Source organism: Mauremys mutica, chromosome 2, assembly GCF_020497125.1.
Source record: "Mauremys mutica isolate MM-2020 ecotype Southern chromosome 2, ASM2049712v1, whole genome shotgun sequence".
Classification (NCBI taxonomy): domain Eukaryota; kingdom Metazoa; phylum Chordata; order Testudines; family Geoemydidae; genus Mauremys; species Mauremys mutica.
The window spans coordinates 250,951,313-250,959,563 of record NC_059073.1 but is presented as its reverse complement, the minus strand read 5'-3'; positions in this window follow the sequence as shown (position 1 = coordinate 250,959,563).

Sequence of the window (8,251 nt, the reverse complement as noted above, 5' to 3'; positions counted from 1 at the left end):
ACTTAAGTTATATCTTATTTATATAGTTGCCAAAAGTTACAACACAGTATGTTTATACCCAAAAAAGAATTAACAAGTGTATATGTAGGCATATCTTAAACACTATAAGCCTTTTCAGTTAGTTTCTTACCAAGTTTTGTATTATATTTCCATTATTATGACTTGATTTCAGTGTTGTGCACACTCCACCTAGCTACAGAAAGCAGAAAGGCCAGTTATGTGAATATTAAAACTTCTTAAGTAGGAACTTTTTTTGAAATATATAGGTTTAAAATAAGTACAAACTGTTGTAATTCCAAGATAGGAATTTTTTTTTAGATAAATTATTTTTTAAAGCATGATGTTCAGTGTCAAACAGGGATCCATCCAGCATATCGCCTCCTGTTTTCCATCATTTGTAGTTTTATATTATGAGAGTTTTGCAAACTATTTATAACTACACACACAAAAAAAACTATGTTAAAAGAACATTAAGGTGGCAAAGATGAGCATTGAATTGTTAGGAAATGCCAGAATTAAGGTTGCCCTTTCCTCCTCCCCGGCTATCAGTCACAGTTTCTCTTTGCCTGCTCCAGACAGGCTCAGCAGACTGTACTAATCTACTCCTTTCCCTCACCCATGGTCTGGCTTTTGTCTCCTCTGGATTTAAATCAGGCAGTTTCCTCCTCCATGCTGCCTGAAGTGCCAGCCGGGAGGGGTAAGTGAGAGCACAGGTGAAACAGGCTCTCTGCTCTCAATCCCAGTGCCTGACCCCACCCTGCCCCTGAGCAGTTGGGAGCAGCCATTACAGAGAAATTCCTTCTCAGCCCCCTTTACCATGCTCAGTTGCTCTGTAAGGATGGCACATGCATCATTTGGTCAGCACTGGGAGCTGTGAGGGGATGAAGGATACTCACTCTGTGGGGATGGCACAGGCAATCTGTGTTAGGAGCTATCAGAAGCTTGACCATACTCAGATGAGGATGGAATCATGGGAGGTTTTAGCAGCTAACATCAAAGAGCTCTCTACTGAGCATGTGTGAATTGCAATTTTTCAAATCTTATAAATTTGGGCAAATTTTTACAGGGAGAGGAAAAGGCACATCCCTGACACAAAAGTCACCCACCTGGCAAATTTCAAGCCCCTGCTCATAATTATGGAGGCATTGGAGCTATTCAGAGACAAGGTGGCCAAGATTTTTTAACATGGGAAAGAACAAAATTTTTCCTTAGCCCTAATCTCAGAAATGGCTGAACTCTTCTGGCTGAAATTTAAAAAAAAAAACAAAAAAACTCAGCCTGGGGCAAACACCATGTTAAATTTCAACCCAAATGGTTAAAGTTTGGCAAAACCATAAGCAACTTAAAACAGAGCTTTACAAAATATTGGGCAGCCTTAACTGGTGGACTTACCCAACCCATCTATAATAAATTATTGAATGAATTTAATCTTTTGTCAGGTTTGTATTTGTTTACTAGGTTTTTTCACAGGAATAGATTATGATTTCTTCACATACATGCATCACGGGATTAAAATGTTTGAAAATGAAACTAGTTGTAGTTCATGAAAAATGTGCTGCGACCATTTGAGATAATTATAATCATATTATAATTATTATTCAGTATTCATATTGTGTGACGAGTCATTTTAGGCTCCCTGCTCCAACAACCTGCCAGGCTCTGGCCAAGTTCCTTACCCAGCCCTATGCCACCAGATTCCTTCAGGTCCTTGCAATCTCTCCACATCTACTTCTTGGCACCCGTTTTCACTAGCCCAAACCCAACCTCTGCTGAAACCTCCCTGTTATCCTGGATCAACCCAAATCACCTGCTCCAGTTTCTCCCCAGCCTCTGGTTGCCCACCCACAATCTTCCTTGCTACCCTTTTCCCTGAAACCTGCCTCACACAAGACCCTTACCCCAGCTTTGTTTCCCAAGGTTTCTTCCATGTCAACCCCCGCTTCCACCACGGGCGGCTCCCCATTTCCACCTGTGGTACCACCTGCCATAACCTCCAGCATCCCCCATCCATCATGATGGATCTCTTTTACCACTAGCCTCTCAGGGCAAAGCTTATCCTTGCCTTAAAGGTGAGAAGTAGTGCATTTCCCTCCTTCCCTTCTGTTTTCTGGCAATGACCACTGGTCTAGCATCTACCTTCATTTTTATACAGGCTGGCACAGAAGGTCCACTCCCATCTTCCCCCATTCTCAAGGGTATCAGGCTATTCAGGCAGAAGGCCCTCAGTGAAGGTGTCCAAGCAATAGCTTGAAGATTATTTGGGTTTTAGTGTATTTTTAGGGGTGAGGGGTTTTTTTTTTATTGTATTTTATATTACAGTACAGATTAAACTGCTCAATTGAAACAAAATATTCCTCTCCTGGAAAATATTCTCAAATTGTTGTGTTGGAATCTCCCTGGAGGTAACAGGCTGTTTCCTCCTTCTGTTTGTTACAAAATAGTGAGAGAAAATTCCCAGTAGTAGACATGACAAAAACATTTTAGAAGAGATATAAACCCTCATGCTTTATGGCATAAACCAACCACTAACTGATTGAACACTAGAAAGAAGTTTCCCCTATGGGCAAAGTAATCCATAATTGCCTATTATAAGATTTCTTACATGTGGTGCTGGCCTCTGTCAAAGAAGAATACTGAACTAGGTGGACCACTGGCCTGATCTGTTATAGCAAGTCCTGTGCATAGCACTTTTACATACCATGACCCAGAAGTCACGGTTTGGCCAAACTGTGCTTAGCATACTTCCCTATGGATGGGTGGAGAAGAGTGCATCTAAACCAAATTTGTTCTTTCCCCCTCCTAGGGCTGATGGGGAGAGCAAAAATGGTTGCTTTATGTCAATGGGAATGTTCTCCAAGGATGCATGGATTCCCCCTTAAACTGAGGTGGCCTATGTCAGAAGAATTTCTAAATAATCTGCCCTAGTGCCTTTTAAAACAAGTATAATCATTCTGAATTACCCTTCCTGATGCTTGGTCCTCTGAGATACTTACCTGAGATGGTCCTCAACATGTAACAATGAGTGTGTAATCAAGTTGTCATCCTAAGTATCTTTTAAAGTACTAACCCAAGATTTCAGATACTTGGCTACAGCAGGATTTTAGTCAAGAAACTTTAACCATCTAAACTTTCAAATCACAATCTACGGAGTCATGATTAATAGTATTAGAAGTAGAATATATATACTCTTCCCTTTGTAAAAGATTAAAGGGTAATCTGGAGTGCAATGGGAAACCACAAGGAAATTAAGTTGTGAGGTTTTCTAATCTTTTCTATGTATACGAAAAAGGGATCTAAATTTAAGAGTGACACAGGAACTGTCATTTCATCTTATTTTCAAGAAAATAACCTAGGAGCCAGGAGGAAAGCTGAGTTTAGGGAATCTATTCAGAAACCAGGATGGCAGGGAAAGAACTTGCTGCCCCTGAGGAAAAGCAGAGCCAAACTGCAGAAACCACATCTCAAGCAACTTTCTCAAAAGTGATCTTGGGTGTAGTCTGGTGGTCTACACAAGTGAGGTAGTGCAGATAATCAAGAGATGTGTGAAACAGAGTAAGACGATAAACTAGGGACCTATAAAGGAGAGCAGAGACCAGGGAGTCAGTAAGGCATGCTCTGTTGTTTTTAAGAGTCCCAGGAAAGATTTATATACAAAAAGATTAAAAAGAGTAAATACTTTAGTATATTTTTTTTAAATTACACACACTTAGTTGCTATGTATAAATTTACAGTTGTGCTTACTTATGCATACAGAGCCAAATTTAGCACACTTACATATTGTGCCAGAGGTCAGCGGAGCTGCACCAACTTGCGCCTGGGCTAGATTTGTATCACTGCTCTTTGATGGGCATCAATTCTCTGTTTAAAGTAGTTCGTGGTTCAGTAAAGTATTAATATTGGAAACACATAAGCCAGTGTTCTGACCTTTCCTGTAGTACAACCAAGCACCTACCTCCACTCCGGGTATTGAATATGATGCAAGCGCACTTTCATCAGCCTGCTACAGTTGTCTGATCAGGACATAGAGGCTCCTACCTCAATACTCACATTTTCTTCCTTAATCTGCCAATCTCTCCTCACATCTCGTGCAATCCTCTCACTTCCTCCTGCTTTGCCCACGCCTGTTCCACCATTGATGCTGGCCTCAACACTCCATTTGTCCATTTATCTCACAAGTGTTTAAAGTGTCTTTCTCCATCCTATATGGGGATGCCCTCACTACTCTGCTCCACCAAGGTGCTACTTTCTCATTCAAATCACTCCCGAGAACTCACTTCTTCCACAGTGCCTACACTAAATGAGACAATAATATTCACTATTTTTCATCTTTACCTAACTTTTTACAGACATGAAAAAGAACGCCTATGGGACCACCAAGATGTAGAAATCCCTTAAAATAAGTACATGCATTATCAAATTCTTACCCATATACCTCCTCATCCCTGTTGTTTATCCCTTAATTCATTTTATGTCTACAATGTGGTTTGTAAGCTCTTTGGAATGTGGGTCATGTCTTTTGTGGAGCACTTTTGGGTGCTATAAAATATCAGCACTGTCACTCCTCCCACCTTCAGCACTACCCTATCCATACTGACCTCAGAGCCGGTTCTATTAGCTAAAGATTCCTTCTTTCCCTGAGAAGCTGCCCAGATTTCACAACTTTATTACATCTGTCTGCAGTGAACTTCAAGAAGATAAAATAATAGTGAGGGAATCTTTGTATAGCTATGAGCTAACTCCAGCTGGTGGCAATTCTCCTCCTGTCCTGTGTTTCTTCCAAGTGAAACAATATTTTTCAAACAAATAATTTTCAAGGCGCATATGGAATACACCAAAATAAATGTTTCAGGGCAGTAAAGCCTCAAGCAATTTTATGTCCTTTTTAAAAGTGCCAAATATAGTTTTACCATTCTTTTTGGCTTTGCTGTGAAATAGCACACAACAGGACCATTGTTAGACTCTCAATTGGTCTCCTTCTATCATCTCAAAAAGGAGCATTAATCATTAACATTCTTTTAAAAGATACCATCATATAGGACTTCCATTACTGGGTCTCAGTTTTGCAGCAAGAGACATTTGGAACTCCCCTACCTCTCAGATTTTCAGCCTTCTGAGGCATTGGCAGTGGAACATGAGCCCTTTCCCCGTGTTCCATTCCAGCTACCAATACCTCGCTTCCATCTAGAACCTTCTTAATCATTTTCTTCATGACAATGATCAATAGAGGGGTTCTCCATGGGTGCTGGGCACTGGCATTTTCTGTTGCTGCTACAGCTCTTTCTAGGCAGTTGTCCCACCTCAGGAAGCTCTATCATAGCCTTTATTGGTCTCTCCCTCTTCAGTAGTTCCAATTAATGAGTTCACAAGTGGTGCTGAGCTGTAGGTCTTAGGTTTCAGTTATGGCTTCCTTCAAAACTTTAGTTGTTTTCTGATTTAAGGCAGCTGCTCCCTAGTTTGTCTGCCTGTGGAGTTCAGAATGGTTGTTCTTACAAGTATTCTGTCTGCAACTTCTTTAAAAAGTGGCTTTGTCCTCACCACATTAGTCTGTCTGCAAGGGTGGAGAATGGTTGCTTTGTCTAATAGTCAGGCTAGGCTTGCATTGCTGTTTTTAATGGATTTGGGGCACCTATGCATGCTGCATGCATGTATGCGTGCACTTTTTCAGGGCATCATCTCTGCTGAAGGCTTTCTCTACCCGTGTCTCACTACAAAGTACTCATGGAGCTTTCTGGCTGGTTGAGTCCTCTGTCCCAGGAAGGCATCATGCTAACAGAGGGGAGTGGGAGTCCTTTGGGTAGTGCTTCCTCAAATCCCACAAAAGGGATGCTCTGTTGAATGCTTGCGTTGGCCTAGGCATTGAACTGCTCTGCTCAAAGTCAGTACCTTGCTTATGAGCCAACATCAGACTTTGCCTATGTCAGTGCAAAGGCTGCAAGCTCTCGTGCAAAGTTTCCTGGAATAGTGCAAGCTCATCACATTGGCAGCACCATATTCCTAGGTACAGAGACAATCAAGAGTTTCTATGATCTTCAGGATCTCCACTAAACACACAGTCATCTGATGGCAGCCAGTATCTCTGCAGCACGATGCATGAGGGGGAAAGGGGAGTGTCATGCTTATTGACAAGGGGATTTAGAGAATGGGCTTTTGGGGCAATGGTTTTCCCAATGAGTGCAGCGATACCTGCCAGTTCCCATGGTGTTAAAACCATAATATGGTAAAAATGCATGATTATCAGATCTCTGCAGTGAAGTTCATCTCAGGATACTGTCCCCATCATCAGTTTAAGCAAGATCCTCCTTCCTTACAACTCAAGCTCCTGATTCATTGAGAGCTCCATGAACTTGAGCTTCAAGAACTGGGATAACATGCAAATGGGCATGGTTCCTGAGCTCAGTCCACTCTAATGTCAAAAGCATAATGTAACCTAGAACCCTGGGTTCACAGGACCAACTAAACCAGCAACAAGTAATTAAACCAGTTTGCAGCTGCCCCCTCTCAATGCGCTGAGACCCTGGTGAAATTTTGAGGTCATACTTGTCTCTAACTGAACCCAAGTTCACACCATCTAGCATTGTGAAAACGTTTGGATTCTACAACAAAGGAAAGGCCAAGAGCCCCATTTTTGTCGATTGTGGTTCCTTAGGGGCCCAACTACTAGATCTCCACATAACATTGACTGTAGAGTTTGATACAACAAAGAATGCAGGAACCTAATACCAGCCCTCCATCCTTCACTCCCCCCCCCGCACCTCTCCCCAAAAGTATAGACATTCTCTGAAGGAAGGAGGTTGTTTCCATACTTGCTCTGGATACTCTAGACAGCTTTAGGGAGGGGTTCCTATCCTTTAATATGTTACTCTTTTTCCAGGAACCCAAGAGTGTGTGCCTCTTTGTACTTGAACCTATCCATGTGCTCTAGGCTATACAGTACGGTTCTGTTTGTCCAAATTCTCTTATCCAAAAATACTAGTTATTCGAATTCACAGTATGACCCTCCCCCTGTAGCCCTATGTTCATGAATCACCCACTAATAACTTCTTAATTAGCCTCTAAATTCTAATCCATACAAAGATATTGATTAGCCCTAACAGGTCCTAAGAGGCTAGTTGAGAAGTTATTAGCAGGTGATTAACATAGAGCTACATGAAGGGGCCACTATGCCTGTGGAACTACAGCTCAAAATAGTACTTCCACTTATCCGGACACCCACTTATCCAAAAGTTTTGAACACCTCCCAGGCCATTTGGATAAACAGGAGAATACTGTAACTATTTTGGAGGCACTGGCATCATCTTGGCACTGAGTCAACAATATGATTTTCAGATCAACCTTTAACTGGGCAACACATTTTCTATACCACTTGAGTAACCTAATTCATTCAAACAGTTCTCTAATACCTAGTTCTATGGCACTGCTTGTTCTATGGCAGTAGTGGCAACACCTCTATCAAGGCCTGGTGCTGTTTTATTCACTTGGAGGCTGAGTTTGAGCTGCACAAGAGCTATGAATGTGCACGAGTGCACAGAAGCTTCTTGTGTGGTTTTCCATCTGTGGCAGTAGTGATTCTTTGCCTCTGCACCTGATTGAGAAATTTTCTAGGCTTCTGCTCTAGATGCTGCTGGAAAGAGCAACATTTATAAAAGACACCTTCTTCATCACTGAGTATAAAGTGGTCCTGTATAACTATCTTCCAAAATCTATACTAGAAGTGGTCCAGAACAAATTCAGTAAATCTATAAACTTCTCAACTATGGTTTCTATCTTGCAAGTGGTTGACAGGGCCATTCTGATCAAGTTGAGATTCTAGCTGCAAATGTTCACTTAGAAGATACCTTGGCTCGCCTTTCTACAGTGTAAAAGATCTCTACCAACTGACAGGTTTCTAGAAGGTGGGGTTCCAGAGGAACAGTGTTGTGGAAGGTTTCCAGCTCCCTGATTCTAAGACAAAGTTATGGCCATATCATACAAACAGGCTTACATACATCCTTCTTAACTGTAATTCTGCTTTTTTCACAATATCAACATGCAGGATTCCTATGCACTCGCCTTCTTTTAGAGTTTGGGATTCTGTTCTAAGACAAGTATCAGAGGGGTAGCCGTGTTAGTCTGGTTCTGTAGAAGCAGCAAAGAATCCTGTGGCACCTTATAGACTAACAGACTTTTGCAGCATGAGCTTTCGTGGGTGAATACCCACTTCTTCTTGCATCCGAAGAAGTGGGTATTCACCCACGAAAGCTCATGCTGCAAA